Source organism: Gobio gobio (assembly GCF_949357685.1).
Source record: "Gobio gobio genome assembly, chromosome: 2".
Lineage (NCBI taxonomy): Eukaryota > Metazoa > Chordata > Actinopteri > Cypriniformes > Gobionidae > Gobio > Gobio gobio.
In genome coordinates, this window is record NC_137098.1 from 14,899,412 (window position 1) to 14,911,454 (window position 12,043).

Here is a 12,043-nt window from a genome sequence, read left to right on the forward strand (position 1 = left end):
AAATCTCTGAGTCTCAATCAGCTCTAGTTCAGTAGTTCAGTCTCTGGTCACAGAGTCAGAGAGAGAGTTAATGGACTTAAATCATCTGATTAGACTAAAAACACTCAAAACTAAATCTCTGAGTATCTCAATCAGCTCTAGTTCAGTAGTTCTAACACAGCTAATAAAAGAATGCAAATTATACAGACCCTAAATAGATTAGCCAGTTTAGATATTTAATGATTTGTAGAAATAGAAATGGAGCGCTTTGAATCACTGAATCATTTGTTGTTAATCAAGCGGTTCAATTGACTCGGAGAGTCTAAAGCTCCGGTTCTCTCGTCACTCGCCAGAGACTGAACTCATGTTTGAACTGATTCACGATAAAGAGCGAAATGAGCCGCTCCTTCTGTTACTCATGAGTTTATTCTGTTACTTTACTCACACAACGCTGATAAATGTTAGATAAATCACTTGTTGTGAATCAATCGGTTCAATTGACTCGGAGAGTCTAAAGCTCCGGTTCTCTCTCCAGAGACTGAACTCATGTTTGAACTGATTCACGATAAAGAGCGAAATGAGCCGCTCCTTCTGTTACTCATGAGTTTATTCTGTTACTTTACTCACACAACGCTGATACATGTTAGATAAAGCAATGCAGTGTTACATCTAATAATACATCATTCATTATGCGTCGCTTTAAACACTTTAAAAGCTTAAAACACAAACCTTCCTCCAGCAGAATCACAACAGATGCAGGAGCGGAGCAGCCTTATGACGTCACCCTTAGATACCAAAATAAAAGTCCCGTTCACTGCTGAGTCTTAAATCACAGAAGTGCATAGAAATTCACGTAGAAAAAAATCTATAAAGATGACAAAATTCATAGTTGAATGTATTATTGAAATTTATTTAATAGCACAATGGTAATTTACATTTCTGTAACGTTGCAAGGAGACAATTTGATCAAATCAAATACGTTTCTACAATGTTGTGAAAAAACTCATACACAAACAAACATTATTGTTTTTATCACATTTGTCACTGTTTTCAGCAGCAGGGGTTCAGAAAAAAACCCGGCAGCTGGCAGCAGGAAGTACCTGCCGATGACAGCCGGAAGACAGCTAGGCTGCGTCCCAATTCACATACTATCCGTACTAAATAGTATTCGAAAAAAGAATTAGTATGTCCCAAATCTTAGTATGTTGAAAAAAGTATTCCAAAGATTCCCGGATGGTTTACTATTTCCGGTCAGAATCCGAAGTGCAGATCGATGCGCACTCTAACGGCTGATATTGCCCACAACCCATTGCGAGATGGACGAGGATTCGATTAGAACTACAAACGCGGATAAAAAGTGTTAAAAAACTACAAACATGACGGTTACGCGAGTCTGACGGTTAAGTGGAGAGGATTAGATAAAGTGGTTTGAGTGAGCAATTATCAGTATTTAACCTGACGAAAAGATATTTATTCAATATTATCCACATTATATTTCTCCTTCAGCAGCATTGAGAACTTTTGTAATGATACGTTTGGCCATTAACTTTGCAAACACATGAGAGGAGTCTCTGCATTAAAGACCCACGAAAGGCAGATCAACGAGCGACTACATTTCTCTCCGATACGGTAGGAAATTAAATTGAAAGTGGGGGATTTGAACTGTGACGATAATTGACAGGGCAGTTTAAACGGTGACGGGACGCACGTAACAGAGTCCGTTAAAGATGACGAAGTAGTATGTCCCAAAGCTTGCATACTCTTCTGCTACACACTCAAAAGTATGTACTTTTTCTTCACAAAAAGAGTACATACTTTTAGGACGTAGTATAAGTAGGCGAATTGGGACGCAGCCCTACTGACAGCCAGACGGTAGGCGGGACCTGCCGTTTGGTGGCAGCCAATCAGTATCGACTAACGTGGCCGCAACCAATCACATTTAACTACGACAGCAGCCAAACACGTCAGTAATGACGGTGATTGTTGGAGCGTTAAGTTTGAAAATTGGCGATCGTAGTAATGTATAACTGTTGCTTTGTAAGTTTGATAATTTTAACTTTTATGTTAGTTTACTACAGTGTAACTTTGCGTACTTTAGTTTAATTGGTCAATTTAATCTAGTTAATTGTAGAAACGTCTTTGTACCATGTTACATTTCTAATAAAAGTTTGTCTTAGTATGTTAGGGGGCTATCATTTACTTCAAATACCTTTACCATTAAATATTAAAGTTTGTAAACGTGTTAATAGAATCTATTGAATAATATAAAATGAATGCTGTTTGACTGGAGAAGATACACATGCAGCACTAACCATATCTTTTTGTTTAATTTTTCAGGGGATTGTCTGATATCCATTAAGTTGTTTTCTTACTATTACAGTTTTGACCAAACAGTTCTTTTAAGAACTACTACTCTTTTACTACACCGGTCTTCACATTTTGTGCACCTGGCTGTCAGTTATGGCAGGTAAAAAGCCATTACACTTCCCAAATCTTACAAATTCATTTGAACAGAACATGCAAAAACCTATCCATGGAAAAATACTAATCAGCTTCTGAAATGTTCTAACTGTTATATGTGAATTCATATTTTGCTATGTTGATGTATGTTATTTTCTCTAATGCAATGCATGTGCAGGTGTACCACTTGCTTTTGGAATACATGAGAAGTCTATTCTGGGACAGGCAGTTGTCCTTACTGTACAGCTGGGGTGACGTCAAGTCCTGAACACTTTCAGGCAAAGCATTTAAAGAATGCCATATATTTTGAGGATAATGGCATCCCTAAGTATTGTACAAACCACACATGCATGTTACATATTTGTTCATGTTGAATGCAAGTTAAAATGTAGTACCTATGTAACTATAGGCCAAGTAGTGTACTTCCTATTTTAAGTAAGATTTTAGAGAAGATTATTTTTAAGCTAATTTTTCATTATTTTAGTATAAATGGATTGCTTTGTGGAGGCTAATGATGATCCGAATAAAGAATAATAACTTGTTCTTGTCTTTCCAGAGAAATATTGTGTTCCTTGCTTTTGTTTGAGTTCCCAACAACGAAAGAGGTGCCACTGGCATTGCCCTAAGTGCCAGCACATCTTGTGTCGTGCCCCTGACTTTAAAAAGCACCTCCATAATCATGGTATGTGTAATGTAATTAGTAACATTTTGAAGTTTCATTTAGATTTTTATCCATGTTAAGATTTAACTTTCCTCATATTTTTGTACTGTTTGCAGATCTTGCAGTTACAGGCAAAATTACCAAGAAGTCAGATAGTATGTACTTTTGATACTGGCATTTATGAAAATGTTATATTTGTTGATCTTTGTGTACATATTGGCCCTCATTTATCAAAAGAGCGTACACCAATTTTCCAGCATACACCTGGCGTACACCCAAAACCATGGTGACTTTGAGATTTATCAATAATGGACGTTGGCGTACTCAAAGCTCAGGAGGTGGTGTACGCACGTTTTGAGTTAGTGCGAAAATGCGCAGAAAAACAATTCCTAACACCACAAAACGCACTGACAAAGATATGCTATATTATGACCCACTGTAAAAACAACAACAACAAATAAATGTCAGGGTTCTGTCACTTCGGTCTAGTTTATTCATGGTTATGTGACAGAGCCCTGACACTCCTGTATTGTTTGTCTTGTCTTGTGTGAGCGCACAGCTTTGAGCATGCTCAAGCTGCGTGCTCTTCTGTCCTTGTGTTTTGTGTGCGGGCATGGTGTTCGGATCCCAGCACTTCGGTCTAGTTTGGGTTTCAGTTTTGTGTTGGGATTCGGACATTCATGCTCCGTGTATTTGTTTTGTCACTCTGTCTTGTCACGTGAGCGTGTGCTCTTCTGTCTGTGTAGCACACGGTTCATGTTTACATCGGCCGTGTGCTTTCATGTTATGTTTTGTCTTATGTTGTGTAGCACGTGGTTGGTGTTTTTCACTGGCTACGTGCTACGTCATGTTGTCATGTTTTGTGTGAACATGCCAGCTGATGAGTTTTCATTAGCTGCATGTTCATGTCATGTTTGGTGTGAGCACATGTCTTGTTAAGTGTTTCTTTGTGCCATGTGCTCGTGTCCATTGTCTAACCCCGCCCACCTTGTTTCCTGATTATTGGTTCATTTGCCCCACCTGTCTTCCCTCGTTACCCTCTTTTGTTTGTTCCCTATTTAATCTCCTTGTGTTTGCAGTCCACCTGCTCCCTGTCAAGTCAAGTCAAGTCAAGTCAAGTCAAGTCAAGTCATTTCTGTTTTTCCCCCTCGGGGTAGTTTGTTTTGTCTTGTTTTTGTTTTATTATCATTAAAAAGCCCTTTCCTCTGCATCCTTGAGTCCTCGCTCCTTTCCCTTCACCAACCCTGACAATAAAGCCCTATTCGCACGGGATAAGTATTATCTGGGGACCTCGTGTGATTTAGAAATTACTACCCCACATCTGAATTTTGCTTGGCGCATTTGCACGGGATAAGCTGTGATTTTACTCAAATTTACTGACTTATCTCCCGGATATGATGTTACTTGAAAATGTTTTTTCGTTATATAGCTGTATGAAATTATAAACAGTCGTATCGATATCATTTTGATTGTTTTATAGTAATACAAATAATTTTGTTCAATTAGAGAACAGACGCAATTAAAAACGTAACTGAGCAATATAATAACAATATATGACGGAAGATTCAGTTTCAAAGCTAATGTAAAAGTGCCCATTTAAGCGAGTTGTCGTTGTACTGTTCTGTTTTTGTGTTTTTCATTAAGAATAATATTAAACACACCATTCAAGCAATTACTCCCAAATTGTGCTCATTCTAAAGTGAAAGTAGTAGCCTATAATCCGCGCGGCCGCACGGGAAGTCATAACGGTGCGCATTATATGCAGCCTAGCTCCATTCTTCGTGAAAGATAAAGATAGAAATGCGCACAGGACACAAAAACCTTGCAAAAATTATATACGATCCGCCTAATCCCGGTCAAATAGATGCCGATTCGCATGGGACTCATATTATCACAGGACCTCGGTGTTCGGCGAAATATGGTAGGTCATTTGCGGGGGAATTTTTACTTTACATATTACAGACATGGCCGATTTGCACGGGATTAAGATCACAGACATTCTCTGCGATTATTACAAATCACCAGAGCTCCCCACATATACTAATCCCGTGTGAATAAGTAATTATAAACTTCAGTGTTTATTTTTGTGCAACATGGACTTCAATGTTTAATTTGTGTGACTTTACCAAAGCATTTGATATGTATTCCTCCAGTTGCGAGCCTGTGCGCTTTACCTGACGTTGGTTAGGCCCGGTTAGCTGCGCACGGACTGGGACTGAACATAATTCAGACTGACAAAATAATAAAAATGACATTCTTCTTCTTTTAAATACTAATAAAATAAATAATAATAATAACGAAATTCTTCTTCTAAATAACAATAAGCATCATTAATAATACAAATCATAATAATAATAAGAATCTAACAAATTGTCATGCAATTATATTAATGTGAATGAATGGTACTCCACATCACATCATCATCACTATTGTACACCCCAATACATGTGATGTGATACGAAATTAAATGCATATTATTTCAAAACACGTGCTGTAAAATAATGAATTGTGATAGGTAATTTCTCATCCAAAAAGCTATTTAAACTGGATTTCCACCGTACACCTTTTTGTGGGCGCCTTTAATCCCACTCTTTAAACTCCCAAATAAAACTAAAATTTAGTTTTTTTTTTCACTTCCCTGGTGATGGTCTCGGTCTCCACGTCAGAGAGGTTTCGCTTCATTGCCGTCTTCCGAGTGTCCAAGGCGTAAAATGAGGGCGTGGGGGAGGCGGAGACTTGAATATATAGGGGCTTGTTATTCTAATGACGATCGTTTTCAGCCGCGGCATTTATCAAGGGCAGGTATTGCGTACGCCTGGATTTCAGAGGTGCGCACAGCTTCATAAATCAGGCGGTGAGAGGAGTGTAAGCATAATCTTACGCCAACATATACGCCCGTTTCTACGCAAGATTGATAAATGAGGGCCATTGTCTTTACATATTTATAATGCATATTGTCCCTCAGAAGACCCATCCTCTGAAAACCCAATGGCAAGGCAGCATGTTAAGGAGCAATCACCAATCATTTGTATTGATGAGAGAAATGGGATTTTTGTCACTCCAAAAGATGCCCATGGACCCAGAGTCCCTATTCATGTAAAAAACACAAGTTGACTCAGGCTCTATTGCCTGTGAGTCACCTCTCTGTCGAGATTTTATGAGGATTGGAGTAGAAAGTGGCAATCCAGGCATGGAGTGTGATCCCCTTCAGCGGACAAACAGAGCTGTGTGCTATTCTGCACCACCAGCGCTTAGGGAGGATTCTCTGCAGTCAATGGTAGACAGTGGCCTGTTGTCCAAAACCCGGCAAGATGAATGTTTGCTCAAAATCAAAAGTATTGCTGGTGGTGTTGATTGTGTGTTTCCGATTTTTTGGCACGAGCAAACCTCTGTCAGGTTTGTTTATTTTTCAGTGTTTACTGGGGTAAGAGACAACTGGTGTCAGTTTGAAAGGACAAGGGTTTCTTTTGATAGCCATGTGGGCCAGTGGCACTGCCAGTGCCGTAATAAAACAAGAAGCTGCGTGCACAGATACTTGTGCATGTGGTGGCTGTTTCAAGAGAAACCCCACCTCCTTTCTTGTCAGACTGACCCAAATGCTGAAGACAGCGATGTGGATGAAAGGGTCAGAGATATTGCAGAGACCGAAGTAGCAGCACTGGCTTCTGCTGACATAAAGGAATTGACAGATTATTTGTGGAGGCAAAAGAGGGTGCCAGAAGACCTTCCAGAGGATTTGTCAACAAAAGAGCGCCAAATCCCAGACTTATTTGAACCCCTGGAGTCCAACTGTCCTTATTGCCCTGGCCCAACTCCTCCAGCTCTCGGAGAAAGGGTGCTAATTACACGGCATGGGACGGTGTTTGGTGTATCCTTGGTCACTCAAGGTTAATTTTAGATTTATATGTGTATAATGTACCGGTATGTGCATTTCCTACATTTTTAACATTTAAATCTTGTATTCAATTTCTGTGTTCTCCAGATGTTCCAGTGTATGTGAAGAGCTGCCTTGTCTGTAGACGTCCAGTGAGGTTTCAGGAGTATCAGTCTGGATTTCACAATTATGAAAACAGGACTTTTTTGACCATTCCTCTCTGTTATCTTCTGACATCTGGGCTCGCAGTGAGTGACAGGAAACCATGACTTGCATTTTGCAAATACTTTTACATGTCTATTAATGTGAGTGGTTGTTTTTGTTATTGTTTTTTTAAAATATAGAATCATATTGCCCTTGGACGTTTTTTGCGAACAATGGAGGATCATGCCGACATCACTGTTCCACACAATCGGATTCGAAAGGCATTCTATCATTTCTCTGCTTTGAGGAAGTACTCCTATAGTTATTCATGTGTGCTGTGTGCCACAACCCTCCCATTTTGATTGCAGATGGAAACTGGAAAATTGCTTTTGATTTGCCAGGTAAAACATAGTTAGGGTGGATTGTGTTATTGTTAATTGTAAATTGTAATTGTTATTGTAAAATGTAGATAACGACTGATCATGATATTTTACTGCTTTGCATATTGTCTTGGTTGTATATCAGCACATCTGTTTAGGCGGCCAAACTTGGACAATATCAGTCAAGAGGACACTCAAGTTAATGTGAGGACAAGATGGGAGACACTTGAGAAGGAAATTATTGCTTCTGGGTTCTGTGATGGTAAGAGCTATTTTGGGGGTTGAGTGGGGGTACGCATAGCTTACATTTTAAATCCTAATATTTATTTACATTTTTTGAATTTTAGGCAATCCACTTGCCAATCCTTATTCATGTCCCTTGACATACACTGCCTTTACTCCATGGTTGGGTAATTGCTGTAGGATAAGCGACAATGTTCCAAAGACGGAAGTGTTAAAAGGTCTGTCTCAGAAAGATCGAGCCTCCACCTCAAGTTGTGGCTTGGAGATGGATGAAGATGCCATATTACAAGTGCTGGAGTCTAAAACTGTATGTACGGTACTTTATTCTGCTAATAATGATTTGTTTTTCTTTTACCTTTTGTTTCTGTATTGACTATGACTTGTATATTTAGCCAATGAAAGAAGATTTGGTGAAAGCCTGCAGTGCCCTTGGAGTATCACATGCAGGTAGTTGCACTGACTTGATAAACCGACTTGAGGAGCTACTCCTTTACAAGGACTTGTACCCCAAGATGTTTATCAAGCTTCAAAAGGCTGGTGGTAAGACATTGTAATTTTAAATTTCTCTTTCGGTTTTTGTTATGCATATAAAATGTTTTGAGGATGTTTTTCACCATTTCTTTTTTTGTCAAATATAATATAGGTGGTGTTTTGCACATGACCTGCACACTCTGTGGTGTACTACCAGTCAGCACTGTGGTGGCAAGAGTCAGCCCGTGACCATGGAGATGCACTGTTGAGCTTTAAACACCCTCCCACAGTGTGTGTGTCAGACATTGCTGGACGTGTTGCAAGACACTTTAATAACCGCACCAGCCAGCATTTTTTCCAGCCATATGATGGCCGACTCTGTGCAAACACTGCCGAACACATCCAGGCTGCAGTGGAAAAACGACTTGAAGTTCGTTTCCCATGGGTGACAAGTGTCGGCTTCTCATCAAGAAAAGTCTCTGGAAATGTGGCCAGCAATTCTTCGGACAGATTCTCCTCACTGCATCCTGTGACTGGAACCAATGCAAGATTCTCCTTGTACGATCGCTTCCATCAGAAAAATCAAAAGAGACAAGAGGAGCTTTTGAGGAGTTTGAAAATGGCACCACATTTAGCTGCTCTTGTTAACTCCTCTGTAGCAGTACAGCTAAACCGGGAGTTGTCTTCAAGCAAGTACTCATTGTGTCAAATGAAAGATGAACATTATATGTTCTCTCTCCGACTATACTTTCATCTTCATAACAAAAGGATTAATGAGAAATACACAAAAACTCTGAAGATGCAAACACAGCAATCTGTCCACATTGGCCTACATGGGAAACTGACATTCAGGAGTGAAGGTAGTTTTAGTGTTTAGTACCTTTCATGTTGCCTATTGCCTTTTAAATTGTCTTTTAGTGACAGTTTCTAATAGCCATAGCTAACTGTTGTCATATTATAATCTTTTTTTTTTTGTACACTACAGACTGCATCATGGCACGTCAAGAAGGTAACATTGATTTGAATTGCTATAATCTATAGTAATCTTTTCTCCAGGTCTAGTCTTTTAAGCTTTTTACACATCACAATTTGCTAGCCAGTAAGAAATGGGCAATGTTGTATTACAAACCACCTGATGAAATGAAAACATTAATCTTAAATGTTTTCATTCTAATCAACATTACTTTATCATTTTCCAAACATCTGTATTTTGTAGTTTCAACAAGTTCTCAGGAGCCTGACACTGATTGCTGGGGGCGGACAAATATACGTGCCAGGAAAGAGATCCCAGATTTCCAGTTGCAAAACGAACCAAACCCACTGGTATATACATGCTTTCACAGAAGGAACATATTTAAATCTGAACTATCATATCCTGTCTTGAGCAAAGCAGAAAAAGTTGGGATTGGTTATTAGTATTATTATAAATATTAAAACATGTATTGACTATATTGATTGATTGATTTATTGATTGATTTGTTTATTATTGTTGTTGATTTGTTTCTTTTTCTTTTTTTTTTTAAAGTTGGATCATATTTTGGATGAGACACAATCACCATATGAGATCATAGGTGCAGTGGGTACCACAGAGTTAAAAAGACTTGATTTGATGTCTTTAGGATTGAACCAGGAAGTGGAAGCAACGGTTAGCAACTTTTTAAAAAATATAATTTTAGTATATTTTAAGTAATTTATGATGATTTTTGAACCTAAAACATTCTGATCATCATGCAACAGGTGGTGAATTGTTGCCTTTCTCAGTTATCACACATTGCTGGACAGAAGGTAATAGGTCTTTCATTAACAAACCTGTTTGTTAAACACTATGTAAAAATGACATTTCTGCTTTTAAGCTGTAAATTATTATTATTTTTTTAACCAGGGCAAAGATGTTCATGTTGTTGATTCATATGTAGTGGCCACTTGGCAACCACCTCTAAATTGTGATCCATTTCTCTCCCTTCCTGTAAGTGTTCTTAGAAATGTTATTTCATTTTATCACTTTATATTGTAACTTTTATGTTTATGTTGTGCCTCTGTTTACACCAACAGGCTGATGCTTCCTCAAAAGACTGCATCCTTTTTCCTCTATGCAAGTCAAGTAACTGGACCCTGTGTTTAAGTTGTTGTTGATGTTGCCGAATGTGATTTCATTTTGAAAATGTATTAATTGTTTTCATCCAAGGTTTTACCTGACAGACATTTTTGATCTGGTCCATTTCTATGGTGATCATAATTAGGCATGTATATTTTCCCTTTTTTATCTACATACAGGTTGTATGCTTAACTAAACCAACAACAACAACAAAAACACAGAGTCAGACAGACACAGAAGCTGTGTCCCAAAGTGAAGGGCGCGCACTTCCAAGGCCGCATTTGAAGTGCGATTGCGTCATAGCGGCACTACGAAGGCTGTTCCAATGTGAAGGCTGTACCTCTGAAGGCCGCATTTGAAGTGCGATTGCGTCACAGCAGCGCGACGAAGGCTGCCGCAAGTCGAAAGCGACTCAAAATGCGCCCTTCGTTTCTCAGGCAAAGGAAGGGTACAGCAGATGGAACCTTACCACAACTTCGCAGCCTACCCTATCCCAGAATTCATAGCACACTGGTGATTACAGGATTTGACTGGTCCGCATTCCCGCGATCAGATTTCTCGCGGCGCGGGTTTAAATTTCCCAGTGAAAGATGGTAGCGGTCGGTAACTCAAGTGTAGCCTGGCGCAATCGCTTGAACTAAACGTTAGTAGTAAAAACGTTTAGTGCATTCGTGGTAGAGCAACCTGGCAAGATAATTTCCCAATTTTAACTTGCGTAAGTGTTATTTATTACTCAACCATTCTCTCAAGAAGAGGAATCAGTCCATTCTCTCCTTTTTTGTTATTTTTTTCTTTTATCTTTCTTATTTCTGCACTTTCTTTAAATACAAATTAGATCTGCACGGGGCTGTTTTTTCGTCCCGCTCCCGCAATAAGATCTATTAAGCACCGCACTCTCCCGCTCGCGCTTCAAATTCACTCCATGCTCACGCGCTATAAATTATTTTATTCCCGACCGATCCAGCTAAATTTAGATTTCGTTTCCAGAATCTCTCTTTTAAATGTCCTCTACAGAAAGAGAGAGAGACTGAGGATAACAGAAGTAAAAGGCTATGTTGGCCAAGCAATCATTTATTTATTTTTTCTTATAGGCATACTGTCAACACCTAAAATATGTCACAGACAAAAATAGGCTAAATCAAATACGACATCTGTCACTCAAAACTATAAGTCAAAATGCAAATAAACGAAAACTGCTGACTTTACTGCAAAATAAAGTATTTTATATGAATGAATGAATAAATGAATGTCGCTCACTGACGACGGTCCATTATACCGAAAGTCTCCTCCAAAGGCTGAATGTAAAGTCGTGGCCGGGATGCACAAAACAATTTCTCTATATTATTATTATTTTTATTTTATGCAAGATCATTTTTTTATATTTGATAAGCGTTTTAATTAAATAATACTGACTTTGTACTTTAAAAAATAAGATAAGTGTTAACATTTATTATAAATTGATTTTAGCGGCAGCCTCCTCTGACTTCCGTTTTTTTGCGACAGCTGACGTCCGGTTTTAGTGGCAGGTACTGTCGGCTGCCAGTGGCAGCCACTTCCTGCTGTCTCGTTTTAAGTTTAATATAGGGATTATCTGGTAAAACTAGTAGACAGACATTTCTCTTGGTGTGGTGATGTGACATCATAAAGAAATAATTTCTTAGTAATAAGGAATATGAGACAAACAAAAAATTTTATCAACTTTTTGCACTAGACTGGATTATGTATAAGGATATAAT